This window comes from Benincasa hispida, chromosome 7 (genome assembly GCF_009727055.1).
Source record: "Benincasa hispida cultivar B227 chromosome 7, ASM972705v1, whole genome shotgun sequence".
NCBI classification, from domain to species: domain Eukaryota; kingdom Viridiplantae; phylum Streptophyta; class Magnoliopsida; order Cucurbitales; family Cucurbitaceae; genus Benincasa; species Benincasa hispida.
The window spans coordinates 48,568,691-48,585,918 of record NC_052355.1 but is presented as its reverse complement, the minus strand read 5'-3'; the positions used below and the strand labels follow the sequence as shown (position 1 = coordinate 48,585,918).

Sequence of the window (17,228 nt, the reverse complement as noted above, 5' to 3'; positions counted from 1 at the left end):
AATTATTCAAATGAAGTTAAGGAATGTAATTTAATTGTATAAGATACAATTAACATAATGCATATATCTATATTATATATATAAAGTTAATTTTGAATAGGATTCAAAATTAATCCATATAATATGAGAGATAATTTATTTGAGTAAGATTCGAATAATAAATTGATATGAATGAGATTTATATTAAAACTATAGATGATGAGAGATATATGAATTTGAAATATGATTCAAATAAAGTTTTATTTAAATATGAGATATTTAAATTTATTTATTTAATTAATTAAGTTATTTAATTAAATTAAATTAGATTTTATTTTGTTTTATTTTAATTAAAAATCTTGTGAACTTCCAATAGTAGGAAGTAGAGGAGGGATGGAGTGAGGAGTTATAGTAACTCCTCTCTCTCTTTCACGTTTAAGTTGTTTTTATTTGTTAAAACATAAGTACTTTTTGTTGGAAGTTCTCTCTGCAAAAGATCTCTCTCAACAATACTCTTTGACAACCTATAGAAAAAAGGTTTTCTCTGTATTTTTCCTTCCCTCTTCCAACTTGCATTCTTGCCTGAGACATGACGGGGAAGACAATTTTGGTGGTGTTCAAGTTGTTGAGTAAAAAAAAAAAAAAAAAAAAAAAAAAACTCACAAACTTGCATTCTTGCTTGAGACATAGCGGGAGGACACTTTTGGTGGTGCTCAAGCTATTAAGTAGTAGTGCGTAGAAAGTCTTGAAAAAAGTCACAGAATAGTTCTTCCAAGGTTAACTTCTTTTTCTGTTTTTTTTTTTTTTTTTTTTTTTAGCTTTTTCAGTATGCTTAACCTAGATTTTCTTTTAATTCTGGAAAAAAAATATTTTCTCTCAAATTCAAAGACAAAAAGGATAAAATTCTTCCGCATCAGGACTGAATCCCTTCCATTAGTATCATAGTTATTTATTTATTTATTTTTTTTAAATTTTGGTTTAGATTGAAAATCAGAATTAAAATGATGGGTTCAATTTTTTTGTACATATGTGATATACAATTTTAAAATTTGGGTTTGCATAATAGATGTTTATGGATTTTGAAATTTAGATTTATAATTGACTTTGATTTGATTAATGTAAGGATCCATTGTTTTGGGCAAATTGTTTGTAAATTAAGTAAGTCCTTGTCGTTCGTGGTTTTTTATTGTTGTGATAAAGGCTAGAAATAGAGATGAAAAAAATGAAATTCAGAGTGCAGACCCAAGAAGTCTTTGTGCCCGTGTTGTCTGACCATCATCTTTTGTGGGTCTTGAAAAACTTCTGACTGTCTGATTACATTGTTTATTCGTCATAGATTCTCCTGGATAGTACAATTTTTTTGGGCATGATTGATATGGAAGTTGGCCAAAAATTAAGTTTTTTGAGCCATAATTTGAGATCTTGGAAAAATATTTACCATGGAGATAGAAAATTTAAAATTATTGTAATTATTCTAGGAATACCAAAATTTACTTTTTTGTATGTTGCATATAGTATGCCATGTAGGTTTTTGTATGTTGCATATAGTATGTCGTGTAGATTAAAATTTCAACATAGGTTAAGTATATCATATCTAAATGTAATTGTTATATTTAAAATTTACGTTTTTTCTATAAAGTATATACATGATGTATATTATATAAAATGGCTAATTATAATATTAGTGTTATGTTACATAGTTTAATGTATGATTAAAGCATGTATACTATATAGTTTTATTTTCATTAATATTTATACAAGTGTTATATTATGGTTGTTAATGCAAACAAATGATACATGAAGAATAATATTACATAGTTTAAATATAATTGTTATATTAGTAATGTCATTAGATGCATGTTATAAACTTTAATTTCTTTGATATAAAAGTTATATGACATGGAAATTAAAAACTATAATAAAGAGTTATATGCAAACATAGAGTTTTAATTAATGTTTTTAAAAGGTTTAAATATTGGAAATTAAAATTTTATGTTATAATATTTCTAATAAGATTATAAATAAAATAATCTCTTACTTATTCTAATAGGATTAAAATAAGATAATAAAAGATGAAATTTATAAAATATTGACTATAAAGGATCTTTGACTAGGAGCGTTCTGTCTGGGATTGAGGTATTTAAGCTGACCATAAGGGAATACTCCTACCTGGAAACCGACCTGGAAGGTGAATTAGTCAAAATTTTATAAGCATGCAATGATGCATTAATTCATTAAAGTGTTTAGTGAATTAAAACATTATGTTAAACTATCCAATATAAGTGTTATATTTGGCGAATTAACATAACTTAGATAAATGACTTAGCCTAAGTTTACCTTAGTAATTAACCCTAATTTATAAAGGGCTAGTTGGATAAATGAAATTCAAGCCCAAAATAATAGAATATGTAGTACAAGGATAAAATAATTGCATATATAAAACAAAAAATGGTAAAAGACTAAAAAAACCTACGCCTAGTCACCATTTTACTCACTTCTTCCCAATTTTCTCAAATTGAAAGCTATCACTGATAGCAATTATCAGTGGTAGCCACTAGTAGCAACTATTAACTGCTGCTACTGATAGCTGCTATTAGTGATAGCTTTCAATTTGAGAAATATTAATGCAATCTTGAAATATTAGCTTTAGTTTGCTGTTAGTTATCAATGGCTATCATTGATACACTTTCATCAATTGGAATCAACCTTGAAATATTAACAGTTAAGGCTACCAGTGCCTATCAATGATAGACTTTTATAAGTAGTTATCAACATTGAAAGAAAACTAACAACTTTGAAAGATTGAGCTATACCAGTGATGGAAAATTATTAGTGGTTATCACTGATAGACTGTCATAAATTAGTATCAACTTTGAAAGATTAACACAGTGGCTATCACTAATAACCTTCTATCGTGATTGTCATTGATAGCAGCTATCAGTTGTTATCACTCTTTAGATCTTTTGACGCTAACCCAGTCGCGCGTGCTTCCGTCTTCAGCCCAATCGCAAGGCAACGTTGCAATGCTGTGATTAGTTGTATAAAAGTCTCTCTTCGATTTAGCTCAAAAGGGATGTTGTATTTTATGGAGGCCGAGGAGAGGTCTGTTCTTCTTTTTCCTCCCTATTCTTTCAGCACCATTAGGTGGCCTTTATTGCTTTTATTTTGAATTGTAATCATGGATTAGATGGTATTTCATGGGTTTGTCTATGAATCAATGAGATAACTTTTTATCTAGTTCTTGGATTGATAATTCTTTATAATCTCTTGAGTTTTCTGGTTTAATTAATGATTGTATTATGATTTTATAATTTCTTTGGGTCCGACTTAATTTTTTAAAGCATGATTTTGAGGTTGACTTTTCACGCATAATCTTGCATAGCTAATAGATCTTAGTTATGTCACGTTCTTACTTGAATGTATAGCTAAAATAAACTAAGTAGCATTATTTAATTGTGCATTTGATGGCTATTCCTAGGATTCATGAATGCTAGGTTCAAAGATAAAATCGATTGATTGAATATAGTTATCTTGTCAATTAATCGACATAGTTGAATCCCAAATCGTCATGCATGTGTTTTTAGTTGGCTGCTATCGAACCCTATAGAATTTAGAAGCATGTAGATTAATTAGGGTATTGGCTTTCCAACATTAATTAATAGTTAGGACACTTTCTTGGCTAGATACTTGCTAGCTATCCACCACTATAGAGGCTAGTTAGATCGAATCAAGCTAGTAGTTGCGTATGCACATATCAATTGCATAATTAATTGCCAAAAAATGATGATAGAAATTTCAATAAATGTCTATCTTGATTTGAGAACTAGATAAACCAATCCCTGTTTACATTTATCCTCTGCACTTTAATTTCAATTATGTTTTCAAATTTATCCAAAACCAAAAACCCAGTTTTTTTATTGCTTTTACATAGTCAAATTTAGCTATAGAGATATTTAATTCTTAGCACCTCTGTGGTTTGACCCCGTTCTTGCCACTATTGTTATGTCTTTGTAGTGATACAAGTAGTTCGGTGATCTTTTTATAAATATATTTTTTCTCAGGTTTGAGGTTTATTAACGACGTAATATCAAAATGGCGTCACTGTCGAGGAGTAAGCCAATTAATCTCTCTTAGTTGAATTTGATTTGTAACTTTAAAACCCCCCAATTTTTTTTTCTTTTCTTGTGTCTACTTGTTTTTCTCATGGTAGATGATATGAATATCTATTATGCGTTTGGTATGAAGTACAAAGTTCAACGAAGAAAACAAGAGGTAAATGAATTTAATGAGCTTAAAAGTCAAATATCTGAACTAACCTCTCTTGTTCAAGTATTTCTGCCAATTTAAAGTTGAATTTAATGAGCTTAAAAATCAAATATCTGAACTAACCTCTCTTGTTCAAGAATTTAATGAGCTTAAAAGTCAAACATCGATGCACTCTTCTTCTGCCAATTTAAGTATTTCTTTAGAAGATTTGGTTAGGAAACTTTCTAACAGCTCTGGTGAATTTGTGCAGGAACCTCCCTTTAGCCATCAGAAACCATTGAGTTTCCAGCAGGAGAGCTTCCATTATGAGAGTACTAAGTTGAGCTATGGAATGACTCACATCGATGATTCCGTTGAGCAGCTGGTTCCTTAAATTTTCGGTCAAGGTAAGACTTTCAATTTTAAAATGTATGAACTTGTTGATGGTTCCTTTTAGTGTGCACAGGAATCCATTGAGTCTCACCTAGAGATCCAAGCCCCCATGCTTACATTGGAAAGTCATTTTGAGCCTTCCACTGCCCATACCACTAAGGCCAAATTTGTGGAGGAACTTAGGACTTGCAAAGACGATGTTTATCCTTTGCCATGTCCAGGACAAGTTAGTAAGGTTAAGTATGAGTCTAAGCTTTACTTTGAGGAGTCTCAGATAAAAGAGTTAGAGGTTTCCGAGCCTTGTTCGGATCTTTCTCCTGGTATTTCTTACATTTTTTAATATTGCTCATCTTTTCCTTGCAAGTCAGAAAGTCAGAGTCTTTATTTTCTGAAGAGTCAGATCTTGAGTCTTTTATTTTATTTCCTTTGTCGTTTATAAAAAAATAAAAATACAAAATTCGATCTATCTAGTTCTTTTCAAAGATAGGTCGTGTCGAGCGACATTAAAAATTTGCGTATTTGCGTTTTTTGGAGACAACCAGGTGAATTTTTTTATTTTAAATTTCTTTCTAGTGTTTTAATTCTAGGTTAGTTATTTTTAAAAATTAGTTTTAAATTTTAGTTTAGGCTTTTAATTTTTAAATATAATTAGGAAAGGTTTAGTTTTAAAAAAAAATTTTAAAAAAAGGGCAACAACGTTTGGGCTAAGTTTTCTTCATCCTTCTCTTTTCGATTTCTCTCAATTTCTGCACTCTCCTCCACCGATTTTTCACCCAAAACTCGAATTCTTTGTTTTTCTTCCATAAATTCCATCAAACCTTCAAACTTCCTCACTTTTCACCTTGAATCTGTGGGTTTCCTATCCATTCCGATTTTTAAGGATTTTTCTCACATACTTTGGAATTCTCTTCAACCTAAGGTAAACTTTGATTTTCATGTTGATTTCTTATGTAGATTTACTTAAATAGGTTGAGACTCTTAATATTTTGTGATTTTTGGCTCAAATTGAAGTGTGTTGAAATTGATGGTTCGTAATTTGTTGAAGATTTCAATAAAATATTTGGGATTTTTCTGTGCAGGTGGATTTGGTGTGATTTTTTATATATTTTGAGTGGGGTTAGGTTGATTTTGCCAAGTTTGTCGATTTCCCCTAGGTTTAGAGCCCGATTTTGTGAGCTTTAAATTAGTCATTCGTTATGGGTCCTAGGAGAGAAAGAGGGAGAAACGTTTCTAGTTCTAGTCAAGGAGGTCGTGATCCTTAGCCAGAATTTGAGCACCCTAGGTTCAATTCTCAAGGGGCTTTTGGATAGGTTTCATAGTTTCCTCTAGGAAGCTTGTTCTCGAAAGGGCGTTGTCCTTAAAGCAAGACTTCTATCCCCATGTCAGTGCTGAGATACAGCAGTGAGGTTGGGAATCCTTGTCGTGGAGAGCGGTTGTTTCTATTATAGAAGCACCCGGTGAGCTCGAGGTAAAATGGGTTCGATCGAGGATCTGGCTAGCTCCTTTTCATTTGGCCAAAGAGATCCACTATGTGAAAAATTGTTACAACCACACATAATATTCTCTCCCTCGATCCCAATTACAATAGCAATCTCTCAAAGCTTTTGACTACTATTCTCTAAAGAAATTTAATTAGAGTTGACACACTAAGCTTAAAGTTCTAACTATGAAGACTTGAAACTAGAAACATAGGCTCCATTTATAGGCTTGGAGCTCATCCCCATTCCTCAATTTCTCCGATGTGGGATAAACTGCATTTCTAATATTTTGCCAAAATCCAACACTAAAAGCAAGATTTTCTATCCATCAAAACTTTAAACAAATAAAAACCAACCTACTACCAACCTACTAAATTTAAAGTAAATGAACTTACTTTATTTATCTTTTACAATTTTTACATACATGATTTCAACAAATTTCAAGTAAAAATTAACCAAAAAGCTAAATTTAAACAAAATAAATCTATCCTCCTCTATTTAGAAGTTTGACATAACATAGTTTAACAAATTTCAAGTAAAAAAAATCATAAATGCTAAAATTAACCTTTTGGACTTCAATTTCAAATAAAAAGAAGTCTTTTTGTAATATATTAACCATTAATTAATCAAATAAAAAATCGATTTACTTTTATGTTTAATCTGAAAACATTTGGTTATAATATTTTACTCCTCTTGGTAGCCCAAATAGAAACTTTATTAAACTAAACGAAGAGCCTAAAGGGCATACATTACACAAAATCTGCACTAAGAAGTTAAGCCAATCATAATGGAGGATAATCTACCCAAATAAAAGATATAGAAGAAGCAAAGGCTTAGCTTGTAAAGTTGTGGGCCTCTTTATTGTAAATCTCCTCCGAAACAAAATACAGAAAAAGCAAATGCTTACCAGAATCGTGCAGCGATGGAAGTGTAGCAGCCCACCAGTCGTAGGCTCGATAGCAGCACCAGATGGCGGATGGCGTGGTGTCGTGGGTGTTGATGCGGGTGCAGGGCCATATGGCGTGGTGCAAAAAAAAAAAAAAAACAAGAGGGAGAAGAAAAGGGGGATGGTGTGGTGCAAAGGAGAAAAATGAGAAAAGAATAGGGACAAGAAAAGGGGGTTGGGCGGCTGATGAAAGAAGAAGAGGGAAAAGATATGTTTTTAATTCAGCTCATCTTGACGCTTGTAAATGGCATCAGGCAAACTAGGTTCTCCTGATGGTAGTTTAAACTTTCGTCAGGAGATCCCTTAATTAAAATTTTTCCAAGTTTTTTTAATCTCGACACCTTGTCTATAGCGTAGGGATAAGTATGGTCCAAAGATTGCAATGTCGGAAGAAGTCATCAAACTCTTTTGCCAAAATTTTTTATGCCGACGGTCTAAAAACGATGTCGGAAGAGCATATTTTTCCGATTTTATTAAAATTATCGTCGGGATATCATCTTTTCATTATTCGAAAAAAAAAAGAAGTCAGAAAAATGGGTTTTTCCCCATGTTTTTTTTTTTGCGTCAGAAAAAATCAAATTTCTTATTGTGAAAAAAGTAAGAAGAAGGAATGAGAAACGAGAGGAAGGAATGAGATTGATGTTAGTCGAAAGCCACTTTTCATTTGATTTTTAAACTTGGGCCAAATTTTCGTTGGACCCCTAAAAGGATGCCATTTTTACAAATTTTCCTTAAAAAATGGACAATTATAAATATAGCAATCAAACCCAATGTACTAAGAAATATAACTCAATATATAAGATTTTTTAGATAGAGTAAAGTTTATATTCAACTCTTGAAGTGTAGTATATTTGCTAATAGGACACTATCAATGATAGAGTCTATCTCATATCTATTAGATTTTACTATATTTGCAATTCATTTAAAATATTACTATATACATGATTATTAACCCTAAAACTACTGTCCATTACAATTCTTCCATTCATAATGTTTTTCTTATTTGAAGTGACGTGTAATTTAGCTACTCTATATTTGATTATTTGAATATTGTAAGTTGTTAGAGGTATTTCAGTCCTCCAATAAATCTTAACTAATCAATTAAAAAATTATTTGGTCATTTATCCAATTGAACAAATTTTTTCATAGTTAAATTTAGTTATTTATTCAAATAAAAATTTTAAGTTGGGTGTTTTTTTGACTACATTCGGCGATTCAATGTTGGAACTTTCTCCACTAATGAGGTGTTTGGCGTGCGATAAAAACAGAGTTGAGTTGATAATTATTATATAGAGAGTTGGGTTGATAATTATTATATAGAGAATTAAACTTGAAGGAACTTGTTTTACAGAAAACCTATGAGCAGAAACGGATCATCCAAATTCCATTGTGAATGAACTCATACATTTACAGTTATACAGAACAAATTATGCACAAATGTTAAATTACAACATGCTTTCCGAATTAAATACAAAGGATAAGAGATTATACCTTTGAAGAACCTCTTCTTTAAGAATAATCCCTTGATCGTTCACCAATATGTCGAACAACTCGGTCTCCCTCGTACAGGGAAAACTGGACACTACTATAAGATTACCTTGATATTCTCGATGTGAGAATCTAGGAGTGGTGGGCTATGGCTTATTTTGGTTTGAGGGAAGGTTTAATGTGAAGGAGGAAGACGATCGAGTCAAGAACAGGACTATCGTGTAGAAGATGAAGTCTATTAATAGACTAGGTACTTGATCGTTTAGATATTGAAAATATCGTATAGTCTCTCGATTACAAAACTGGTCAGTTTTGTGTTTTTCGTAGAATAATTAGAAAACCAATTTTCATCTTTATTATACTTTGCCACAAAACCGTATAACTACTCACTAAGGGTAGTTATTGTGAAAAAGATTTTTAATTATCAAACAATTAATAAATATAAATAAATATGATAACTAACTTATCATATTATATTTATAACCTATAATTTTAATATTGCATCATATACAATATATAAACCATAGTTCTTTTTCTTTATTTTATGACATTTAATATAAATCATATTGATATTAAATTTAATAATTATGAATCTTATTCATAGAAATTATATTTGAATCATATTCAAATATTAGCTCCTCCAATCAAAAAATAATGTATCAAATACATTATTTCAATTATATCATATATAATAAAATTAATTTAATTATATCATATATAATAAAATTCTCTCTTTTTAATTTGAACATTTCAAATTAAACCAAAAATTGATTCTCAACTTAAATTCATTGAGCTACCAAGGGGACCTTATGAACCTATAGCTTGAAGCTCCAATGGTACATGAATAACTGATTAAACTCTTTAATCATATTGTCCACCATCGGTTAATTTTCGGGCACTCCACTAAAGACCGACAGTTGCACTCTTCGCACTACAAATATATTTCTGTGTCCATTGGATATAATCAATCAACAGTACGATAACCCTTCACAAATCGCTCATAAGTACAGGTGGGCCAAATTACCGTTTTCCCCTGTAATTACATCTAACTCCTTAAGTATCATTGATCCCTCTAAAGAACAGTAGATCATAGTCCCACTATGACTGAACCCCTTTCGGGCCAAGAGAGGGTGTGGTGCCACATTGTTTAAGACCCGAAATAAGTCCTTAAGGGAGCAATTTATCTTACCCTTGTTTCGAGGAAGGAGTGAATTCCATCTTGTGTAGCTAAGTTCCCAACTCCCCAATCAGAAGAATCCCTAAAATGGTAGGCTTGTAGAGTCAGTAATTTGGTCACTCTCACCCATGCAAATCAAAGGACAACCCTCATAGGCAGGAACAACTCACTCAGGATTAAGGTCATGTTACTGATAGCGGGAAATTGGAAGTCAATTTTACTCGACAACCAAAATCCTGTGGACGGGGTATGCGATGCATATTCCTAAGATATGTGGTGATAGTCATGCGTTGATGCTCATACGTTGGACTGATAATGCTTTAATGAGTGTATGCGCTGACCATGCGTCCTGCCACAAGTTTTCTTATGCTGGAACCAAGTATAATTCCAACGCAAGTTTCTCAGGTAATCCGAGGTCGAACACAGGGACTTGTAGCTATATGTTTGCGATGATGTGCATGCGGCGGTTTAAATAAAAGAATGGAGGAGATGTTGCTAAGTTAATCCTACTCTTATTCCTATCTAAACAGAATGAGAATATACATGAAAGGTAGAGATACGACAAACCTTGATATGAAATAAATGTGTGGGAAAATAGATAAAATGCAGAGATGTTCTCATTGCAACCCTTAAGAGTGACTGCGAAGGCAACCCTAGTCAACCCAAGCTAATGCGATCATGCTACACTCATGCACAACAAATCATTTTCCAATGCAAATGCGGTGCTCCTAAGTCTAGGACGCATGTGTTCAATGCAAAAGTGTTCGTAGAGCTTATTCCTAAGTCTCTACTCTTTTCATATGCGATGATGCAAAAAGCACACAACACTGTGGTGACTGCACTCGATCGTATCCTATCTCTAGGATGCATGCGATGGGTTAATAGCAACCAGTGCTTATCTCTAAGTCCCTATCTCTTGCTTATGCCGATCTAATCTCGCTCTCTCGAGTCTAGATTCCAGCCTAGCTCTCTCGAGTCATTAGGTTCTTTCTTTATACTCTCTCTCGAATAGCTCTAAAGGGGTGTTGGGCACAACATAAAACAAGACAAACACATGAACTTGGTTGACGCAAGATTGTTACTATCCCTAGTGAACAATGCATACATTGCTTAATGCGTCCAACCACTTACCCTCTCGGGCAGTTGATTGTTGTTGACTTTACTCATAGACAAGCAGTGTGTTAGCCTATAGACAGGCATTGCAGCAACTTCACACTAAGCAAATAAGATTACTCACACACTCGCGCAACGCACACCTCTCGATAGGTTGCTACATGCTTCATATTCGTAATCCACATGACTATGTATGCAATACCCAAACACTTCCACTAAGTGTTGCAATGAAAGTAAAGATGCTAAGTAAAGAAGATGGAGATGGAGTCGAAGGATCAGAGAAATGCATTGAAAAACAGATTGTATTAATTCCTTAATTCCATAATATCATACAATACAATATGAGAAAAGAAACGAAAAGGAAATGACTGGCTGGAAACAAAGATTTGCTCCCAGCGGATGTGTGTTAAGGCTTCCGGTGGTGCCATGGATGGACGGAAGAGCTGACTCTCTCGAGATCTAGCTTCGGTCGAAGGCTTCGGTCATCACTCGGAATGGAGAAAGAAGATGAAGAACTCTCAGCCATCTTCTCACGCAGTTGTCTGGATCGCAAGAATTCGCCCTAGGCGAACCTCAAGCGAAAATCCTGGATCGCTTGAATTTTTTCTCATCGGCTTCTATTTATAGAGCCTGGGTTTCCGACAGTATTAATTGAGCTCTGAGTCTGACATTCGGCGCGTTAGTCCTTTTCTGAACCTCTGCCACTAACAGCGTGATAGGTGAAATGTCAACATTATCTTTTGGTTTTTCTTGAGGTAGATGCGTTGATGCGTTCATTCCACCAACCTTGCGTTGATCCCATTAGAATGCGTTGTCGCGTAGCCGCAATCATTCAATGGCCGCATTCACTTAATACCACAACTCTACATGATGACCGCAATCGCTTGACGAGCGCAACTCCCATGCGATGGATGCATATGGCTTATTACCACAACATCCATGCATTGATCAATGCGTTTGCTTTTGCGATGGAGTGTTTCTCCGCATGCGGTCGTCTATGCGGTGGTCTGATTTCTGCGTTTGCATTCATTTTCTGCGTTAGCTACAAAAATAGAACATTGAACGCATAATAACGCAAAATAACGGGTTAGCTGAGATTCAACATGCTGATCAACACAAACACTTTTTCTCGTGAATTCCTAACATGATTGACGCATATTCTGCCTAACAACCTTCATAATTTTAAGTAAGAGGCCTGAGATGACATGCATTTCTACATGTCATCAGTTACCTATGGTCATCCTAGTAAAATGAAAGTCTTAATTATGAACAACGACTAAATATTTCGTGGTCCAGTCTTATATAAACTCCTTTGTATAGAATATCCACGCTCGCATGTCTAATGCATGAATGATCAGGATCAAATCATTTGTAGCACCTACAAAGTGGGTCATACTCGTAGTGTCACTAGGACAAGGTATCCAACCTTATTCATATACTACAAACCATTTAGGTTATCACTTAAAATACTATCCACTTATATGTCTCCATATACATGTTTAAATGACAACGATAACCATGGATCTTAGTTTATTGGTTTGTGGTTAATGCAACTAAAATATTATATATTTTATAGATATAAGTAAATAAAATATCATATATTACAAATCATAGATTATTTGTTCATACAAGTGTTTACAAACTACAGGACCCTACGAGATTTAGGGCATCAATCCCACCAAAATTATCTTAAGAGTTAAATTGTTTGTGTTCGTTATGCAGAATTGAGTTAAGTGGTAATTATTGTATGTGTTTGGTATGCAGAATTGAGTTTAGTTGAGTTGGAAAGTCTATGTTTGGATGCAGAGTTGAATTGAACTGAGTTGAGGTATCTGATACAGTTTTTGTAAATGAGATTGGTTCCTTTTTTTTTTTTTTTTTTTTGATTTTTTGCTTTCCTTAGTTGATTAATTTTCAACTATGCACATATTTTCTCAACCCTTTTATGACATAAACTAGAAAAACTCTATATTTTTCAATTTGTAAAACATAACAGATTTTTTCAATGTATTCTTTTCAATAACTGTAAAAACTCTAATTCTTTTCAATTTGTAAAACATACCACCAAAATACATGTTATAGTGCAACTCAATTACTTATGAATTGGTATATTATATGTATGTATATTGAATCTTGCTAACTTAACATTATTATAAAAAAAATTAATATATTGTAAACATAAATGTTGAATAAATAGATAGCATAACAGTCCCCAACGAGGTCACTATACAAGTGAAAAAATATAAAACCACAATACATTACAAATGTTCACCAAGTCAAGCAACAAACTATAGACTATAACAAAGATTACTCCGAACGTAAAAATTATGAACATCAAACTAGTTATGAAAGGTATGTTCGATTAGTTTGGGCCCTATACGGAAGAATGAGAAGTATAGTTAGACAAAATGGTAGGTCAATACGATTGAAGTAGAAAAAAAAATATACTAGAACATACCTTTTGATTATGTTCGGATGAATGGAGGTCGAGACAATCCACATGTAGGGGGACAGAAAAAAGATGTTTCCTAACAAAAACATGAAAACGTTAATTGCATATCTTACTTAGAATATAAGGAAGGAAGGAAGTATACCTTGTGTAGGGCAATCATTTATTTGTCAGCTACCTTATATGAATGGAATCAGGTTGAAGTCAGAAGTGAAAAAAGGAAACAAAATATATTACAACACCCAAACCACACATATGAGAATGTAAAACGGTTTAAAAAAAAGGTGAGAAAAAAAGTTAGAGTAGAGATGTACCAACATAATGTATCAGAGGAGGTAGTGGAGAAGTTTAAAAAAATAGAAGGAGGAATTCAGGTATAAATAGAAGATACAATAAGAATGGTAAGTGAGGAAAGTTAGGTGCATTTAAGTGCACATAACCTCAATAAGTTCAAATAATTACTTCATTAAACCTATAATAAAGAGAGTCAATTCAAATATAAATAAAGTAATGATCAGGCCAATATTAATTGAGTGGTTGACCATAAAATAAATCTGCTGAAAATGGACATAAATATAACATAATATCTCACACATAAATGAACATAAGAATAAAGATCAAAGGGTCTCAGAATTTGGTATAACTCTTTCAATGGAAAGAATCCACTCCAAACAAACAAAATAAACAGTTTCAAAACTTGTAAAATAAATTAAATGTGAAGAGTTTAATCTCAACGACCTTTTTTTTCTTTAAACAGATTACAAAAACCATGTAACAGTCCATGGTCTATAAATACATAGTTGTTTACATTTGTTACTTACACTCGAAATACAAAAAGAAAATTTGTAAAAGAAAAGAACTTATCTTCTTATAGCGCTAAATAAAAGAACTCGGCACCCTTCTCGTGGATGTAGGCTCTATTGGTCGAACCACGTACATTAGTATCTTCTTCTCCTTCTACTATTTCTCTTTCATTACCTGCGTGTTTGAGATCATCGATTCTAACCTGAGAATCGATGTAGATCAAAAGGAGAGTTAATAGAAAAACTTTGTATCTCAGTCTAGAGAGAGAGAAATTTCTTTACCAAAATCATTTCCATATGCATATCTCATCTTCACATTAGAGAAGTTAAGAATTCTTCACCACGTGGTCGACGTTCAGCTCATAGACGCGGTAGTTTCTCAACCTTTTCTTTTACCAAACTTTCTTATTTCATGCTGGATCAGACCTCTTTATTCAACTTTTGGGCTTAAAATTAAAACAATACCCAACAAACTGGTATCACAAAATAAAGGCTATCAAGATTTCAGTTCTTGGAGAATCAATAATCAAGATTTAGTGAAGTCATGGCAGTAGTAAGGTTTGAAGTGGAGAAATTTGATGAAAATGGTGATTTTGGCTTGTGTAAAGTCAAAATCAGAGCCATCCTTGGCCAATGTAAGGCTCACAAGGCCCTTCTTGATCCATCTACTCTACCAAATGCAATCACAGCTCAAGAAAAGGAAGATTAGGAGCTGACAGCTTTTGGTACTTTAGTTCTAAATTTGAGTTGAAGGAACTCTCAAACAAGATTATCTATGAGCGGGTTCGGATCTTTCCGATTTCATTGTGACCGAATTACTATGCACACATTCTAACAAAGAGATATGCATTGTAACACTAATTATAGGCATGCTATAATAATTTAAATACAAAAAGATTGAGTAAATGTACCAGTTGAAGACAATCTTCACTTGAACTCAGTCAGCGGAAGCGACTCCTCTATGCTTCTTATCGCCCAACAATCAGTCACCTAAAAGCACCACGATCGTCTATACGAACGGAAGCGCATGAACAAGCAACAATCGAGGGCGACACCACCACTCGAAGCCCTCGGTATTCTCGGGGTGAGAATCCAAAGAGTGGACTTTGATAGAATTGGTAGAAGGAGGAGGAAAGGACGATCGTGCAGTACGAACAAGCAAGTAGGAGATAGTAGATGATTATCGTATAGTTGGGTGCTTGTCGTTTGGGAAAAGGTACACGATCGTATAGGTTTTACTAAGCGATCATCTAGCAAATGTTAAGTGATCGTTTATGTCTGCTCAGTGCGCTAAGCGATCATTTAGAAAAGGTAAGCAATCGTTTAGTGTGCGGGTGTGCGATCGTTTAGGATGATGGGTACTATCATATAGGCTCTCAACGCTAAGCATCGTGAAGTTTCACACCGTGAGCGAATTTTCGAATTTCTTACAAAACGAAAACAATTTTTATTTTTATTCTTCAGTTACAAGAACCTAATTTGATCTTCCCACTTTCACACGATTCCGGAGAAATCCTCAACCAATTATCACATAACTGCCTAATTAATTACTTAATGAATATAATCATATTATATTCTTAACCTATATTTTGATATCATATATCTATTATATTAATTTCTCCTCTACTTGATATAAATCATATTTATATCTAATTTTCTCCAAATAATGTATCTCATACATTTAGTCAATTATATCGTATATAATTAATCAGTTCAATTATATCATATATAATCAAACTCTCTCTTGTCAATTTGAACATTTCAAACTGATCCAAAAATTGATTCTCGACTTTATCCAAGCTACAAAGGGGATCTTATGGACTTGTGGCTCGAAGCTTCAATGGTATGTGAATAGTAACTAAACTCTTTAGCCACGAGATCCACCATCCGTTCACTGTCAGACATTCTACTAAAGTCCAACAACTGAACTCTTCTTACCACAAATATATTTCTGTGTCCATCGGATATAACCAATCATGAGTACGATGATCCTTTATAGATGCTCGTAAGTACAGCTGGGCCCAATTTATCGTTTTGTCCCTGTAGTTACATCTCACTCCTTAAATACCACTGATTTCTCTAATGAACAATACAACATAGTCCAACTATGTGTGAACACCTCTCGTGTCAAGAGAATGTGTGTGGCGCCACATCGTTCAAGCCCTAGAATCAGCCCTTGTGGGAGCTATCTATCTACTTGCCCCTACTTCGAGGAATGAGTGAATTTCATCTTGTGTAGTTGAATTTTCAACTCCCAAATCAAAGGAATCCCCAAAGTGGTAAGTTTGAGTCGGTGAATTGGCCACTCACATCCATGCAAATCAAAGAACCACCCTCAATAGCAGAAGTTCCTAACTCACTCAGGATTAAGGTCATGTTACCTATGGTCGTCCTAGTGAAGTGAAGTATTTGTCATGAACGGTGTTATATAACGAGACGTTAATACTTCGTGGTCAGGTCTTATACAAACTCTTTGTATAGGACGCCCCTGCTCCCATGTCCCCAACACGAATGATCAGGATCAGACCATCTGTGACAAGTCACAATACTTGTGACCATTCCACAAAGTTGGCCGCATCCATAGCGTTACCAGGATAAGGTTTTCCGCCTATATCCACGTACTACAGACCATTTTGGTTATCACTCAATACATGATCCACTTGTATGTCACCACATACGTGCTTAAGTTACATACAAATAACCAGGGATTTTAGGTTTATTGGTTTGTGGTAAAGCAAATAAAACAAACAACTGAGTAAAATCAAGAAGTGAAGTAAAATATCATATATTATACATCACAAATGTTCATACAAACTGTTTACAAACTAGAGGACACGAGACTTTAGGGCATTAACTCCAACATGAGTAACAACGTTTTGAGGCAAGTCCTTGATTAAGAGACAATCTATAAGATTTGGACTAAGCTAGAAGATCTATTTGCAACCAAAGATCTTTCAAATAAGATGTACCTTATGGAGAGGTTCTTTACATTTATAATAGACTCATCAAGATCTTTCTGACAACCTTGATGAATTTAAGACAATTGTAGCTGAATTTAATAATCTTGGAGAGAAAATAGGAGATGAAAATGAGGCCTATGTGCTTCTGAACTCCGTACCAAACTCCCATAGAAAAGTTAAGACTGCTTTGAAATATG

The 17,228-nt window shown here is 33.5% G+C and overlaps 1 long non-coding RNA gene across 1 annotated transcript; it reads left to right on the top strand.

Moving 5' to 3' along the window:
• Nucleotides 1-2,618: 2,618 nt before the first annotated feature.
• On the top strand, nucleotides 2,619-7,373 carry LOC120081207. Its single transcript, XR_005482717.1, has 3 exons — nucleotides 2,619-3,081; nucleotides 4,041-5,536; nucleotides 5,697-7,373. It is a non-coding gene; the product is annotated as an uncharacterized LOC120081207 (long non-coding RNA).
• Nucleotides 7,374-17,228: the final 9,855 nt, after the last annotated feature.